This window comes from Lolium perenne, chromosome 1 (assembly GCF_019359855.2).
Source record: "Lolium perenne isolate Kyuss_39 chromosome 1, Kyuss_2.0, whole genome shotgun sequence".
NCBI classification, from domain to species: domain Eukaryota; kingdom Viridiplantae; phylum Streptophyta; class Magnoliopsida; order Poales; family Poaceae; genus Lolium; species Lolium perenne.
The window spans coordinates 98,574,538-98,593,191 of NC_067244.2; the positions used below are offsets into that span (position 1 = coordinate 98,574,538).

At 47.9% G+C, this 18,654-nt stretch overlaps 1 long non-coding RNA gene across 1 annotated transcript; it reads right to left on the minus strand.

Moving 5' to 3' along the window:
- Nucleotides 1-15,587: 15,587 nt before the first annotated feature.
- LOC127297892 (uncharacterized) lies at nt 15,588-17,076 on the minus strand. Its single transcript, XR_011756538.1, has 3 exons — nt 16,825-17,076; nt 16,183-16,244; nt 15,588-15,836 (listed from the first exon to the last, which is right to left on the minus strand). It is a non-coding gene; the product is annotated as an uncharacterized lncRNA (long non-coding RNA).
- Between the last annotated feature and the right edge of the window lie 1,578 nt (nt 17,077-18,654).

The following is an 18,654-nucleotide window of genomic DNA, read 5'->3' on the forward strand; positions in this document are numbered from 1 at the left end:
CACAAAAGAGTCCAAAGCTTTTAAGCAAAAGAGAGAAAAGAGAAGAGAGGCGTCTTGCGCAAATCTTGTTGCTTCTCAATTTTGCAACCAAGCCACGGTCTCTCTTGTGTTGGCGTGACACCGAGCTAGTAGTCTTCGTTAGGACCATTTTGTTCTTGCTCATTTTCCAAGTCGCGCTAACCCCATTTTTTCCCACGCGTGTGTTCCTCCTTGTGTATGCCTTTTGTGATCACCGCCTTTGACTTGTGACTTTTGGATCTTACCCACTTTTGACAATAGACTTTTCGTTTGGTTCTTCCATTTGACTTTCCACATCCATACCTAACACCATATAGAGTTTTTGTTTTTGTGTGTGTGCATACATATCGGTTTCCCTCCGTCTTGAAACACCTTTTCGATTTTGGTTTGCAAGTTTTGACATTCTTGGTAGTCTTTCCTAACCACCCACCACATAGTTCTTGTTTTAGTTGTAACCATGTCTAGTGGAGAAGGGAACCAACTACCGATGACACGGCACCAACATTGGATAGCTACTCAAGCCGTCCACGCCAAGCTAAATCAATTTGAAGCCATGCTCAAGGATACCAATGTCCGCTATGAAGAACGAGCTCAAGTGCAAAGGAATGACCTCAACAATCAAGTGCAAGACCTCAATGAGAAGATTGAAACTCAAGGCAATGAGTTGAAGGCCACACTTGCCATACAAGGTCAAGAGACAAGGGAAATGAAGACGGCGTTGGACAATATCCTCCACACACTCAACCGTCAAGAAGAGAGAAGACACCACTCAAGGTCTTCACGCTCTCATAGCTCAAGGTCAAGAGCTCCTACACCGTCTCGCCATGATTCTAATGAAGACCCACGCCACCATAATGTGGATGTCCAAGTGCTTCACCAACAAGCTCAAGAAGCGGAGCAAGCTCGACTTCGACTTGTTCAAGAGCGTCAACGCCTTGAAGAAGAGCGCCTTCACCAAGAGAATCTCAATGCTCAATTCCAACAAGAGCAAGAACGCCTTCACCATGATCAAGAGCTAGTTCGAGCAAGGGAACAAGAGCGCCTCCGCAATGAACAACAAGCACTTGAAGAACAAGAGCGGCAACGACAAGCACAAGAAGCTCAAGCTAGAAGACAACGCCTTCATGAAGAGGAACAAAGGCAAGCGCACCAAGAGCGCCAAATCATCAATGTTGTTCATCCTCAACGCCCTCAAGGTCAAGATAATCACCGCCATCATGATGATCGCCCTCATGCTAGAAGACCTCCTCCAAGGGCACGAAATGAAGAATCAAGTCATCACCAAGCTTCAAGTGAAGAAAGTGTGATGCCTCGACGACGCCACAACAATGATGATCAAGATGAAGGTCATGGAAGACCACCTCCTCGTCAACAACATAGCAACAACAATAGAGATGCTCAAGGTCCACAACATCCACCTCAACAACGTCAAGATATTGGTGAAGAAAGACCACCTCCTAGGCGCAATGACCGCAATGAAGAGGAAATCTTTGGGAAGCTCAAGTTCACCATGCCCAAATTCCACGGAGAAGAAGACCCCGATGCATACCTCTCTTGGGTTCTCAAGGTTGACAAGATATTCCGCATACACAACTTCTCCGAAGCAAAGAAAGTGGCCATGGCATCACTAGAGTTTGAAGGGTATGCAAATGTTTGGTGGGAAGAAGTGAACAAGAAGCGTGACAAGGAAGATCTAGACCCCATTGCTACATGGGAAGAGATGCAAGAAGTCATGCACAAACGCTTTGTGCCCAACCATCACAAACGCGACCTCTTCAACAAGCTTACCCAACTCAAGCAAAGCTACAAGTCCGTTGAGGAGTACTACAAGGAGATGCACATGACCATGATGAGTGCCCATGTGGACGAGCGAGAAGAGCAAACAATGGCAAGATTCTTGAATGGATTGAACATTCCCGTCAAGAGGATAGTGGAATTCTTGCCTTACACCAACATGGTTGAATTGCTTCATCAAGCTACAAGAGCCGAGCGCCAAGTGCGAGAAGACATAGCAAGTGCAAAAACAAAGTCCTTCTTCGCCGCGCGTAATGCAACAAATACCTCCTCAAGCATCAAGAACACAAGTGCTATTGCTCCCAAGGATCCTCCTAAGCAAATGAAGAGTGCCTTCAAGAAAACAAGCTTCAAGCCGGATCAATCAACTATGTCCTCCAAAACTTCCACGGGATCTAGTAACATCACATGCTTCAAGTGTGGAGCTCAAGGACATAAATCCTTTGAATGCAAGAACACAAGAGTTATGATAACTCGAGATGATGGAGATGTGGAGTACTTGAGTGAAGGCGAATATGAAGCCTTGGTACAAGCCGCAACCAATCATGAAGATGATGACTTGGAAGACCAAGAGCAAGTCCTATGTGTGCATGATGCAAGCCCGTCCCTTGTGGTGACCAAAGTGTTGACAACCCATGCACTTCCCAATGAAGATCAAAGGTGCAACATCTTCCAAACAAGAGCCGGAATCAATGGCAAGTCAATAAAGGTTATCATCGATGGAGGGAGTTGCCACAATCTTGCAAGCACCGAACTATGCTCCAAGCTCAACCTCACACTCCGGAAACACCCCCATCCTTACCATGTGCAATGGCTAAGTGACAATGGAAATATCAAGATACAACACACCATCTCCGTATCCTTCAAGATTGGCGCCTATGAAGACACCGTTGATTGTGATGTAGTGCCCATGACGGTGTGCCACATGCTACTTGGTCGCCCTTGGCAATATGACAAAAGAGCAAGCCATGATGGCTACACAAATGCCTATAGCTTCAAGGTCGGCGACAAGACGTTCATCCTACGCCCAATGACTCCTAGCCAAGTAATTGCGGACAATGCAAAGGCTTTAGCGAGGGCTAAGGAAGCTACCATCACTAGTGAGATGAGTGGTGAGAGAGTGACCCACCAAAAGGAAAGTGAGCGCCGCAAGCCATATATGAGTGAGATGAAGAGTGTCCTCATAGCTACCAAGAGTGAGATGAGAGAATTGCACCACAACCCATCCACCATATTACACTACGTGCTCATTTGCAAGGGACCATCCTCGGAGACTAATAACTTAACAACACTTCCTTCGTCTTTGTTGTCTCTTTTGAAGGAGTTCCAAGATGTCTTCCCCGACGAGCTACCTCATGGACTACCACCGCTTCAAGGGATTGAGCACCGCATCGACCTCATACCCGGCGCCCCACTACCAAACCGCGCCGCCTACCGCACCAACCCCGAAGACACAAAGGAGATCCAACGACAAATACAAGACCTCCTCGAAAAAGGGTATTGATGTAGCCCCGCCTAACGACGACGCTACACCATGGCCAAGGAGTCCCCCAAGTGGACCGACAACCCGAACCCGTGCGATACATGACAAGGTGAACCCAATCCTCTTTACCCTCGACCTCGGTACACCCTTGGATAGAGTACTACCTCATGTCGATATTCATTGTGTCACTAGGTACGAGCTACGTCAAGGATCCGGAGAGGAGGAGCCACTCACTTGGTGCAAGGGAGAAGGAAGAAGAAAGGAAGAAGAAGGAAGAAGAAGGAAGAGAGAGAGAAGAGGAGGTGGCCGGTAGCATGGCCTGCACCACCGGCCATGGGGAGGGCGGTACTACCGGCCACCAAGGGCCGGTACCTCCGGCCAGGGCCAGGCCAGCTCCAGGCGGCCACACCCTCCACGCGGGGAAGATCAAGGCCGGTACTACCGGCCAAGCATGGCCGGTACTACCGGTGGAAGGCTGGGCGGTACCTCCTTGCTGCGGGAGAAAAAGCAGGACCGGTACCTTGAGCGGTACCTCCACCCAGGCACGGGTGGAGCCTCCACCCGAGGTACCGCCCAAGGTACCGCTCGTGCATCCAAGTACCCTGGACACTTTGATGCATTTTGGTGCATCTTCCGGTACCTCCACCGGAGGTACCGCCCGAGGTACCGCCCGTGCGCGAATTACTTCAATCTGAGCCGTTCCTCTTCATCTGAACGTCTACGCTTTCACCCCTTGTAATGCCTAAAGTACCCCTGCCTAAATCTGAGCTATATGTATCCCCGTACTCCCCATTTGCTAGGGTTAGACAAGATTTGGCTTAGAATAGGATTTGAGCTATGTCTCCCTAGGGTATCATCCCTCTGTAATCAAGGCCACCCTTGTTGTTGATTGAGTTTGTGAGTGAGATTCTAGTGTGTGCACTCTCTCTCCCTCACCGATTCCGTCTCCAACACCGTATCTCTCACCTCGGAATTCTACCGCGGTCTCTTCCGTGGGTGATTCTATTCGGCGTGGTCCATCGAGCCACGAGGGTAAGCATCGGTTGTATCGGGTCGGTGTGCGTGCGTGTGTCCCCGTGTTCATCGTGTTCATCGCGTTCGTCGTGTTCTTCGTGTTCTTCCTCTTTTCCCCTTTCGTTTCCGGGTCAATTCGCAAGATCGGGCCACAAACGGGGTCTTAGACCTCATCATATGGTATCAGCAGCCTTTGGTTTCCGCGAATTTGACCCCCCACCCACCCAATTTCGTTTCTAAAATTTTTCGCAAAAAATCCCCAAAAAATAGCCCCAATTTGCCTTTTGATGGATCTGCGATTTCGTTGCGTTTTGAGTGGTTTTGGTCCATGGATTTGGTGTCTCTAGTGTTGATCTACTATTTCCCCCACTTTTTAGCCTCCAATTCCATCAATTTTCGAGTTTGGATCAATTTGGTTTGGATTTGGGGAAGAACAGGAGAGAGAAAGCTGTGCACGCGTGAGCTGCCAAGGAAGAAGAGGCACGAGCGGTACCTCCGGGTGGAGGCTCCACCCGTGCACGAGCGGTACCTCCGGGTGGAGGCTCCACCCTCCACTACCGCTCGCACTAAACACCCGCAGCTCCCACCGCCGGCCACCACCACCCTGTATGCCCCACCACCGCCGACCACCACCACTCCTCTCCACCGCCGGCAAACACCGCCACCCCCCTTCATCACCGGCAAACACCGCCACCCCCCCCAAACCATCGGGAAACACCGCCGCGGCACCACCACCACCGCCGCCGCCACCGCAAGCTCACCGATACCGCCATCGGCATACCACCGGCAAGCATCGCCGCTGCCCCACCATCACCACCGCCGCCGCTAGCTCACCGATACCGCCATCGGCATACCACCGGCAAGCATCGCCGCTGCCCCACCATCACCACCGCCGCCGCTAGCTCACCGATATCACCACCGGCATACCACCGCCATCGACGCCAAGCTACTTTGACCCTTTTCTTCCGCTAACTTGTGTTTGCTTGTTCCGGTTTGAGTGCCTTGTTTGTGAAACTAACCCGCAGCTCCGAAGCAAGCGACAACATCCTCGGCACCCCGGACTTGCAACCGTACTCTTGACATCACCGCCATCATCGCAAGTTGTGTGTTCCGACACCGCCTAACATTTTCATCTAGGTATAACTTGCTCCCCACCTTGTAACCCCTCTTCTTTTGCGATCTATCCTATCGAGCATTGCTTATTGAGTGTTGCGAGACATTGCACGTGGCCCCGCATTGTGAGGTGTGTGTGTCGTGTTGAGTAAAGCATCCAAGCAAACACTCGTGTGGCAAGATAGCAAAAGCGAGGCTAACGCTAACATAGTGCGTGAAAAAGCCCCAAAAACACAAAAAGAGTGCGAGTAGCACCATACATCCATACATCCATATACCCATACATACAAAAGTGTGCAAGTGCCACCAAAGATACAAACGAGTGCAAGTGCCACCATATACAAAAGAGAAAAAGCTTTTAAGCAAAAGAGAGATAAGAGAAGAGAGGCCGCGTGTGAATCTTGTTGTCTCTTCATTTGCAACCAAAGCTTTGATCTCTTCTTGTGTTAGTGTGACACCGAGCACCCTTGCTTAAGGGCTTCTTACACTTTTCCGCTCATTCCTTGGTCGCACTAACCCCGTTTATCTCGTGTGTGCGTTCCATATCTTTTCCGTGTTTATAGTGATCTTCACATTGACATTTGGATTTTTGGACCTCACCCACTTTTAACAACATACTTGATTTCGGATTTCGTCTTTTGGCTTTCCACCATACTCACCTAACACCATATTTGCTAGCTTTTGCGTGTGTTTTTGCGTGAGTACCCGATACAATTGTTCTAACTCTCGGTTTTGTTGGATCACCCCGATCTTATCATACCACGGTAAGGATGCGAGGTAGTGTTCTTCCACTAACATACACCATATAGATCTTGTCGTGCTAACATGTATAGCGACGAAGAAGATATGGAGGAGTACACGGAGCACTTCGAGGAGGATACCTCTTCAAGCACCGCGGATGTGGAGGAACATGTGGAGCTCTACTCCGACCATAGCTCCCCAAGCATCACGGACATGTCCGACATCGAGGAGCTCGACAACGACCATGGCTCCCCAAGCATCATCGACATGGACGACATGGTGGAGCACCACCTTGAGGACGACTTCAACGAGCTCTACATCGACAATGGCTCGTCAAGCATGGACGACATGGTGGAGCAACACCACAACTACGACATCGACGACATGGTGGAGCAACACCACGAGTACGACATCGACGACTTGGTGGAGCAACGCCACGCCTACGACATCGACACCATGGCGGAACCTCACCTAGTCTCCACAAGGAGCAACGACGATGCTCCCAAGTACCACCACTTGGCCATTGGAGCTACATATGAAGATCAAGGACAACCACGATGGCACCATCATATGGATCATCAAGAGCGTCCCCATCATGAGCGTCATCGACACACTAATACGAGCTCCACAAGGCGCCACCATGAGAGTGCTTATGCACAAGATCGTCGACTTCAAGTACACCATATGGAGCATCAAGAGCGTCCCCATCATGAGCGTCATCGACACTCTTCTCCAAGCTCCACAAGGCGCCGCAAGCAACATGCCAAGTCGCATGAGCCATCATCTAGGCATGGCAAGGACCATCATCGACTCACACCATCTCATGATAGTCGTCGACCACTACCACCTCATGGTCTACATCGACATACGTCACCACATGAGCTTCTCCGCCACAAGCCACTTCATGATCGCCATCGACCAACATCCCCCAAGGATCTTCGACGACACTCATCAAGTCATGGTGATGAAGCACGACGACGAGAGCCTCATATGGCCACTTCCGCCTCTTGCGCCACCACCACAATGGCCTTTAGCTCATTACATGCCTATGGACTCCGATGCTACAAGTGCAAGCAACAAGGCCACCGCCCACGGGAATGTCCCAATCTCCTATGTGAGGTATGCAAGGCCAAGGGTCATGAGGCATGGCAATGCACAAAGCCAAGCGCCAAGACGCTCTACTTCGACGAGCTACAAGCCCAAGCCACCAAGAAGCCTACGGCGCCCACACTTCAAGATAAAGACCTCCAAGGCCATCGCAAGGATGATGTGGATCCGAGCCTAGCTCTCCACAACACTACGGCGCCACCGATGGAGGACGACTTGGGAGGCAATGGAGTTGAGATGGTTGAGCATGGGATTTTCCCTTCAACCAAGGAGGCGCATGGAGATGAGAAAGTCGAGCCTACTCCCCTATGCTTCATCGATGAGTTGGTACCATTCCCATGTGAGCATGAGAGCCACTTAGCCCACTTGAGTGAGAGTGATAGTGAGTTGAGTGACTCCCACCCCATATGTGAGTTTGAGTGCTTCCGTTTGGAGGACATGAGTGATACACAAAGTGAGTTGAGAGAGGTAGATGATAGGTCCATGGAGGACATCGCATTTGCTAACACATTAACCTCTCCCTCGTTTGTGTCTTCTTATGTTGCACTAGGTTCCACGGAGGATGAGTTCCCGCTCATGGAGAAGATGTACATGGTGCATGAAGACGATGATATCTCACCATGCTTGCTCCAAGATGGACATGTCGACCACATGGATCCTCCCACTTCCACAACACCTACTTCACATGAGTCGGCCTTCAAAGGTAACAACATAGGTGTTGATGATGCCATGATCCCACTAGTGGACATGATGACTTATGAGTGCATGCATGCTCTTGATGATACATTTGCTACGTCACATGCTACTTTCATTTTCGCATGCGATACTTTGCTTGATAACATTGTTGATCATGTGGAAGTGAATGTTTGTGATACCATGACCATGCCATGCTATGAGAGCTTCAATTTTTCCACCATTGCTTGCAATATGCCGACCACTTGCTCTTTACCATGTATTGCTTGCAATAATAATGACAAGGATGACATTAGCTTCCGCATGCTTTGCCCCAAATGTTTACACTCTTCCATGATCCTTGCATCCAAGATTGCGAACAATTGCTCTTTCTTATGCTTGGTATGCAAGAATGCTTATTTCATTGTCCATGAGATGGCCCCCATAGCCTTCTCTATTTTTGATGATCATGAGTTGCCACATGCCATGAATGCACCTTATTACCACTTGCACTATCGCCATGCATTTCATACTATCTTGCTTGACACTCATGGTGATGTGCACAAGTCTTGGAACATCATGATGGATGATGTGTTCCTCTACCATGCACATACGCTCTTTGTTTTGCTCATTCCATGTGTAGGTACCCGACCATCAACTTCCACCGCTACGGAGCATGAGCTCACAAAACGCGCAATTGAGAGCTACCCCAACACGGACGAGATATACGATCCAACCCATGGGATTCACGCCAAAGGGTATGTTCCCAAACGCCTTCGCCCTCGTGTGTTTCCGGCTTGTCTTGTCGAGCTTCCGGTTTGGACCAATGCCTCGTCACCTCTTTTGCTTCTTATGCAACATATCTTGACACATCTTGTTGGCACAATGATTGTTGTATGTCTTGATGCTTTCATCATACACTCCGAGATTCTCAAGGACCATGTCGTACATGTGAGAGATACCTTATGCATCTTGTGCCCCATGTCACACAAAATGTTGCCCTTCTTTGGATTTTTCATTTCATCTTTGGCATTTGCATTGGATTCTTTGACACTTGCGGATACCCATACTAGGCTCACGCCAACCATACTTTCCCAAGCTAGAAGTTTCCACCGCTTTGCCATTGCACATAACAATTTTGCCCCAAATTTTGCCGCCGACACTTGCCTTTTGTTTGTTCCACTTGTTTGGGACAATGCTACACCACACATTTTTGACACCTTACAACTCTTACATGCACAAATTTTTGCCCTTCCAAATTTTGGATACATCGACACACTTTTGTTTCCCATTTTTGCCAAATGCCTCTTGGAGAAACGACTTGATGCTTCGTATTGGATTGAGAGCCTCTTGTTCGCCGATCACGAAATTGGCATCCACGAGCTTTCCATTTGCAACTCGTTTTTCCCCAAGTTCTTCTTCGACCGCGACTTTATCCCTCTACCACAACATGGGAGAGTCGTCATGGACTACACCGTCGGTGAGAAAGAACAAGAGTCGAGGACGACTCTTCCCCAAGGGGGGGGGAGATGATGTAGCCCCGCCTAACGACGACGCTACACCATGGCCAAGGAGTCCCCCAAGTGGACCGACAACCCGAACCCGTGCGATACATGACAAGGTGAACCCAATCCTCTTTACCCTCGACCTCGGTACACCCTTGGATAGAGTACTACCTCATGTCGATATTCATTGTGTCACTAGGTACGAGCTACGTCAAGGATCCGGAGAGGAGGAGCCACTCACTTGGTGCAAGGGAGAAGGAAGAAGAAAGGAAGAAGAAGGAAGAAGAAGGAAGAGAGAGAGAAGAGGAGGTGGCCGGTAGCATGGCCTGCACCACCGGCCATGGGGAGGGCGGTACTACCGGCCACCAAGGGCCGGTACCTCCGGCCAGGGCCAGGCCAGCTCCAGGCGGCCACACCCTCCACGCGGGGAAGATCAAGGCCGGTACTACCGGCCAAGCATGGCCGGTACTACCGGTGGAAGGCTGGGCGGCACCTCCTTGCTGCGAGAGAAAAAGCAGGACCGGTACCTTGAGCGGTACCTCCACCCAGGCACGGGTGGAGCCTCCACCCGAGGTACCGCCCAAGGTACCACTCGTGCATCCAAGTACCCTGGACACTTTGATGCATTTTGGTGCATCTTCCGGTACCTCCACCGGAGGTACCGCCCGAGGTACCGCCCGTGCGCGAATTACTTCAATCTGAGCCGTTCCTCTTCATCTGAACGTCTACGCTTTCACCCCTTGTAATGCCTAAAGTACCCCTGCCTAAATCTGAGCTATATGTATCCCCGTACTCCCCATTTGCTAGGGTTAGACAAGATTTGGCTTAGAATAGGATTTGAGCTATGTCTCCCTAGGGTATCATCCCTCTGTAATCAAGGCCACCCTTGTTGTTGATTGAGTTTGTGAGTGAGATTCTAGTGTGTGCACTCTCTCTCCCTCACCGATTCCGTCTCCAACACCGTATCTCTCACCTCGGAATTCTACCGCGGTCTCTTCCGTGGGTGATTCTATTCGGCGTGGTCCATCGAGCCACGAGGGTAAGCATCGGTTGTATCGGGTCGGTGTGCGTGCGTGTGTCCCCGTGTTCATCGTGTTCATCGCGTTCGTCGTGTTCTTCGTGTTCTTCCTCTTTTCCCCTTTCGTTTCCGGGTCAATTCGCAAGATCGGGCCACAAACGGGGTCTTAGACCTCATCAGGTATGTTCGTGAAAGCTTAAGCCCTTGTGCGGTTCCCATGATTCTTGTTCCTAAACCGGATGAGACGCAACGAATGTGTATGGATTGTCGCCCCATCAATGCCATTACCGTTCGATACCGCCATCCCATTCCGCGTTTAGATGACATGCCTGATGAATTGAGCGGTGCCACGATTTTCTCTAAGATTGATTTGCGTAGTGGTTACCATCAAATCCGCATGGCAATAGGTGATGAATGGAAGACGGCATTCAAGACCAAACTTGGTCTCTATGAATGGCTAGTCATGCCATTTGGCCTTTCAAATGCTCCATCTACTTTCATGCGACTCATGAATCACATCTTGCGTCCTCTCATTGGCAAGAGTGTGGTTGTCTATTTCGATGATATTCTCATTTATAGCAAAAACCTTGAGGACCATGTGCAACATGTGAGAGAGGTCTTGTGCATCTTGCGTCATGAAAAGCTTTATGCTAACCTCCCCAAGTGCACCTTTTCTCAAAACAAGTTGGTTTTTCTTGGCTTTGTGGTTTCCGCTAATGGTATGAAGTTGATTCTTCTAAGGTTGAGGCCATCCACAATTGGCCCACTCCTACCAATGTTGCTCAAGTCCGAAGTTTCCATGGACTTGCCGGTTTTTACCGCCGCTTTGTGAAAGATTTTAGCACCATTGCTTGCCCTTTGAATGAGCTTACCAAGAAGAATGTTCTGTTTGTTTGGGGCAAGGCCCAACAAAATGCTTTTGATGAGTTGAAGAAACGCCTTACCGAGGCACCACTCCTTGTTCTTCCAAACTTTTCCAAAACTTTTGAGATTGAGTGCGATGCAAGTGGACTCGGTATTGGTGGAGTGCTTATGCAAGATGGAAAACCCGTGGCATACTATAGCGAGAAGTTAGATGGCGCACGCCTCAACTATCCTATATATGACAAGGAACTTTACGCTTTGGTTCGTGTTCTTGAAATTTGGCAACACTATCTTTGGCCAAAAGAGTTTATTATCCACTCCGACCATGAGTCTTTGAAATATTTGAAAAGTCAACACAATTTGAACAAAAGACATGCAAAGTGGGTTGAGTTCATTGAGTCCTTTCCATGTGTGATCAAATACAAGAAGGGCAAGGACAATGTTGTGGCGGATGCTCTTTCCCGCAAACTCACCCTCTTACTCACTCGCTTGGATATTAGTGTTTTGGGTCTTGATGAAATCAAAGATTTATATGCTTCCGATGCTTTCTTTGGCCCAATCTTTGCAAAGTGTTCTAGTGAGAAGGGCATCGATGATTTCTATTTGCACCAAGGATTCTTGTTCAAGGGCAACAAACTTTGTATTCCTATGTCTTCGCTTCGCCTTTTGCTCTTATAAGAATCGCATGGTGGTGGTCTTATGGGACACTTTGGAAGAGAGAAGACATATGCCATGCTCTCCACTCACTATTATTGGCCAAGAATGTACCGCGACGTGGAGCGCCTTTGCCGACGGTGTACAACATGCTTACAAGCTAAGTCTACCTCCAACCCTTATGGTCTTTACACTCCATTGCCTATTCCATATGCACCATGGACCGATATTAGCATGGATTTCGTTCTAGGCTTGCCTCGCACTAAGCATGGTCATGATTCTATATTTGTGGTAGTGGATAGATTCTCTAAGATGGCTCATTTCATACCTTGCCATAAGAGCGACGATGCTTCACACATTGCTTCATTGTTTTTCAGGGAAATTGTTCGCCTACATGGAGTACCGCAAAGCATTGTGTCGGATCGAGACGTCAAGTTCATGAGTTATCTTTGGAAGTCGCTCATGGCAAAGTTTGGAGTGAAGCTCTTATTCTCATCATCCTCGCACCCGCAAACGGACGGCCAAACGGAAGTGGTCAATAGAAGCCTATCCTCTCTTCTACGCATCCTCGTGAAGAAAAACTTGAAGTCATGGGAAGAGTGCCTTCCACACGCGGAGTTCGCCTACAACCGCGCCAAGCACTCGACAACATCAAGGAGTCCCTTCATGGTCGTCTACGGGTTTGAGCCGCTCACGGCACTCGACATACTACCACTTCCACTTCATGAGCGGACAAACATGGACTTCGACAAGCGCACCGCCGCCGTGAAGAAGCTACATGAAGATACAAGGGCAACAATCGAGCAACAAGTTCTTCGTCAAGCAACACGCCTCAACATGAAGAAAAAGGCACGGATCTTCAACGAAGGGGACCTAGTGTGGATACATCTTCGCAAGGTCCGTTTCCCTCAAGAAAGAAACTCCAAGCTCATGCCCCGAGGTGATGGTCCCTTCAAGGTCCTCAAGCGAATCAACGACAACGCCTACGTCATCGACATACCAACATCCAAGTACTTGGTGAGCAACACATTCAATGTGTCCGACCTCTCGCCATACCATGAAGATGAAGAGACGTTAGAGTCGAGGACGACTCTTTCCCAAGGGGGGGGGGAGATGATACGGGGTGGCCTTCGGACACCACCGCCTCAAGACCGACAAGCCCTCCTCGTGGTCCAATGACACGAGCTCGAGCCCAAGCCCTACGCCAAGAGGTGAATTCGCTCCTCTCCACGTACTCGTTTGACACCCCTTTGGATGGCTTGCTACTTCATGCCAATACCCTATGTTCAATCAGGTACATCGACCAAGAAGCGAGCCATGAAGACCAAACCAATGGAGAGAGAGCTGGAAATGACGAAGATGGAGCTACAGCTGCCAGGCCGGAACTTCTGCCCTCCAGGACCGGAACTTCCGCCCAGATACCCTCCAGATGCTCTCCAGATGCCTTCCAGCGCCCAGCAAAATGGATCCGGCCGGAACTTCCGCCCCGAGGGACCGGAACTTCCGCCCACCGGAACTTCCGCCCAAGTTCCGAAAGTCGGCGAAAACCTTACTGGATGTTACTGCGGGACAATGGCGCAATTCCGGAACAAGGCCGGAACTTCCGCCCCGACCGGAACTTCCACCCCTCCAGACCGGAACTTCCGCCCCTGACCGGAACTTCCGCCCAAGTTGACCGGAACTTCCGCCCAATCGAACTTCAGCACAACAGCACTTTTAGTTGTAACTTATCCCTTCGCCCCACCTACTATAAATAGCCTTGTTGGCTCAGATCTGAGATTAGACTTGATGTGAAATTAAATCTGAGCTTAGCTCACCCTTGTGGGAACCCTACCTAGATCTTTGATCTTGTACCCACCCGGGCTCCTTATCGACTTGTCAAGATCTCTTTGGTGACTTCTACCGTTTGTTTGATCTTTTGCTTGCACTTCTACCTATTTGGTCTTTTGCTTGCACTTCTATCAACCTTCCGGTCTTTTCACCCTTCTAGATCTTGCGAGCTTCGATTTGTCGATCTCTTTGCGGGACTTCTACCGGAAGGTCTTTTCTCGCAACCTCTATCGAGTAGGTGTATCGGGCCTACGAGGGAAAACCGGTTTGTGTGCGTGTGTGTGTTGTATCCCCACGATTCCCCCTCGCGTTCTTCGTGTTCATCGCGTTCATCCACCTACCCCCACGAATTCCACCCAAATCCGTGAAGATCGGGCACATCCTTGGACTTAGTCCACATCAAACACATTCAATGTGTCCGACCTCTCACCCTATCATGGCGATGAGGAGAACATAGAGTCGAGGACGACTCTTTCCCAAGGGGGGGAGATGATACGGGGTGGCCTTCGGACACCGCCTCCTCAAGACCGACAAGCCCTCCTCGTGGTCCAATGACACGAGCTTGAGCCCAAGCCCTACACCAAGAGGTGAATTCGCTCCTTTCCACGTATGCATTAGATACCCCTTTGGATGGCGTGATACTTCATGCAAATACCCTATGTTCAATCAGGTACATCGAACAAGACGCGAGCCATGGAGACCAAGCCAATGGAGAGGGAGCTGGAAAAGATGAAGATGGAGCTACAGCGCCCAGGCCGGAAGTTCCGCCCCCCAGGACCGGAACTTACGGCTAGATGCCTTCCAGATGCCTTCCAGCGCCCAGGGAAAAGGATTCAGCCGGAACTTCCGCCCCGAGGGACCGGAACTTCCGCCCACCGGAACTTCCGCCCAACTTCAGCCCTAGTTCCGAAATTACGCCAAAACGCCCCTGGATGTTACTGCAAGGAAATTGGCCATTTCCGGAACTAGGCCGGATGTTGGCCGGAACTTCCGGCCTCCAGGACCGGAACTTCCGCCCAGATGCTTCGAAGATGTTGTCTAAAAGGAATCCAGCCGGAACTTCCGCCCAGGATGACCGGAACTTCCGCCCCCTGAGGCCGGAACTTCCGCCCAGACGCGTTTCAGCACCAAAACTGGCAGATTCAGCTTGTAACTTACCCCTTCGCCCCACCTACTATAAATAGCCTAGTTGGCTCAGATCTGAGATTAGACTTGATGTGAAATTAAACCTGAGCTTTGCTCACCCTTGTGGGAACCCTACCTAGATCTTGGATCTTGTACCCACCTGGGCTCCTTATCGACTCGTAAAGATCTCTTTGGTGACTTCTACCTTTTGTTGATCTTTTGCTTGCACTTCTACCTATTTGGTCTTTTGCTTGCACTTCTATCAACCTTCCGGTTTTTTCGCCCTTCTAGATCTCTCGAGATTCGATTCGTCGATCTCTTTGCGGGACTTCTACCGGAAGGTCTTTTCCTGCAACCTCTATCGAGTTGGTGGTTCGGGCCACCGAGGGAAAACCGATTTGTGTGTGTGTGTGTTGTATCCCCACGATTCCCCTTCGCGTTCTTCGTGTTCATCGCGTTCCTCCACCTCCCCCACGAAGTCCACCCTAATCCGTGAAGATCGGGCACATCTTTGGGCTTAGCTGTAACATCCCGGGAATCAACCCTTCCTAGGATGCTACCACACTATACTAAAAACTAGAAAGTCAAGAGATCATTCGAAAATTGGACAGAGTTTTGTTTGTAGGTAAGGACATCCACAACAGGCACATAGAAATAAGAGGATATATATTGACATTTTAACTTAAAAGAAACATCCGTGGAGTTCATAAAATCTTATTATATCGGGAGACACCAAATATAACGGTTCGTAAGGTAACCAGGATTAAGTGAATAATACAGTACGACTAGTAGGTATAGAAACATATATGTCTGCATATCAATATCTAAATATGTGTGATGTGCTCAACAATGTAGATGTGCTACGCCCGGGTCCCCATGCATGTCGTTTACTTAGTACCTGAAATCCAAATAAAACACAAGAATGAGTATGGAAATACTCAGCAAGTACAACATGGAACCAAGAGAACAATAATCATTGACAAGCATCAGAACTTCACTCGGAAACATGGATTTTATCGAAAAACTGAAGTATGGGTTTCGCAGTGCTGGCTCGGAGTTTGCCAGCACGTTGGCTCGGAATTTACCAACCTGCGGCAGTATTGGCTCGGAATTTACCAACCCGCGACCCAATAAGTTTAGAAGGAAATTATTGAGTCAAATTACCAATTAACAACGAAACACACCAGAAGCACAACAAACAGCGCGATCAAACAGTAAAGCGACAAGGTTCGTAATGCACTTGCCTTAACAAAAGAACGTAGCAACAAGCAGTCGACAAAGTTCCGCGATTAATCAATGCCACCACCTGAACAAATCATCTCAAACTCAATACACTGCTATAATTTACGTTGTACTCCGTATAACTTAAATAATGAGGAGACACGCTCAGGCACTTTCTCTAGTCCCAGCACTAAACGTGCTAGCTAGTATTTTCAGTCCATGTCCTAATGCAAACTGACTCTTCTATGTACAGGTTTAGGTAGATGACCAACGGCTGCTCCAAATTCTGAAACGTAGCTTCCTCGTATGCACCAGCCGAATTAACTTCCCCCAAACATGCTTTCTAGATCTGATAAATTAGTAGGTCAAGGTAAATAATTCATCTGTTTTTTTCTCTTTCCCTAGTGCATGCATCTAAAAATCTTGTATCCTAAAACCATTGGCTGGAATCAAATAACACTAAGAAAAACTCCTCCATTGTCCTGGTGACTTCTATAATGAAAGCGATGGAATACCAATTCACAGTACCGCACCTATTGGCACCTACGGGTACTGGATTCAGTTTGAAAATAGACTCTCTAATCAACGAGTTAGCTTCAGCTTCTAGTACTGCAGCAGGTTGCAAGCCGCGTCTCACGTCCTTACAGCCGAAAGATCCCACATACCTGAGAACTGCAGGCCCTCAAGAGTAATCGGAGCGGATGAAAACGGCGATGGTGGTGACCCAGACACGGCCAAGATGGAAGATAACCAGCAGCGATTCCGGGAACAGCGGCAGGGAAAGCTTCGAACCCTTGCGGCGGCGCGATCTGGATGGTGGGGTGCGATAGTTCGGTCTTCCGCCCAGGAACAACTCGACCTGGGCGTTTTATTCCCCCTTTCCTTCTCTTAACCTTATCTGGACTTGACATGGTTCCATTTTTCTTCTTTTTAATTCCCAAATTTATCCAATGGCTGTAATTACATGAACAACTAGGCAAAATAAACCCACCTTAGGTCAGCCGGCTTCCGGATTATATACAAAAAAAATACTCTTAAAATCCAGGTTATTACATTAGCCCTTATCACATAGCCTTCTTATGTCATATATATAGTAAGCAGCATTCAAGTTCATAAATAAGGTCTAGATATATTCAAACCAAACACATCATGTATCTACCCCTAACCCAAGTCAAGCATGAAGAGAAGCTGTTTTGGGTTTCAAACATGGAAATTTCAAGAACCTCCCAGAAGCTTCATTTTAGAGTGACTACGAAGGATCCATGCTTACCTTTTTATTTTTATGTTTTAAACTTGTTTAAATCTTGGTCGAACCTAGGATTTGACCAATATTCAAATGGGCATAAAATAAAATAAAAACAGAAAAATGAAAAACCAAAGCACATAGTCTTCTTATGTCATATAGTAAGCATTCAAGTTGATAAACAACGTCTAGACATATTCAAACTAGACAAATCATATATATACCCCCTAACCCCTAATTATACTATGTCTTTTGAAGTCAAGCATGAAGAGAAGTGGTTTTGGGTTTCAAACATGGAAATTTAAAAAACCTCCCAAAAGCTTCATTTTAAATAGACTGACTGATTAATTAAGAAGGATCCAGGATTAATTACCTTTTCATTGTCATGTTTTAAACTTGTTTAAATCTTTTGGTCAAATCTAGGATTTGACCAAGATTCAAATGGGCATAAAAATTAAAAAAAAATCGAAACAATGAAAAACCAAAGCACATAGCCTTCTTATGTCATATAGTAAGCATTCAAATTGATAAACAAGGTCTATACATATTCAAACCAGAAAAATCATGTATCTACCCCTAACCCTAAACTCTGTCTTATGAAGTCAAACATGAAGAGAAGTGGTTTTGGGTTTCAAACATGGTAAATTCAAGAACCTCCCAAAAGCTTCATTTTAGAGTGACTAAGAGAAGGATCCAGACTTACCTTTTCATTTTCACCTCTTAAACTGGTTTAAATCTTGCTCAAACCTAGGATTTTACCAAGATTCAAATGGGCATAAAAATCAAAAAATGAAATACCAATGCACAGAGTCCTCTTATGTCATATAGTAAGCATTCAAGTTGATAAACAAGGTCTAGGCATATCCAAACCAGACAAATCATGTATCTACCCCCTATCGACCCTAAACTTCGTCTTATGAAGTCAAGCATGAAGAGAAGTGGTTTTGGGTTTCAAACATGGAAATTTCAAAAACCTCCCAAAAGCTTCATTTTAGAGCGACTAAGAAGGATCGATGCTTACCTTTTCATTTTCATGTTTGAAACTTGTTTAAATCTTGGTCAAACCTATGATTTGACCAAGATTCAAATGGGCATAACAAATTCAAAAAAATAAAAACCAAACACATAGTCTTTTGATATCATATAGCAAGCATTCAAGTTGATAAACAAGGTCAAGACATATTCAAACAAGACAAATCATGTATCTACCCCATGGAAAAAAATAGCGCGCTATTCCAACGCTAATAGCACG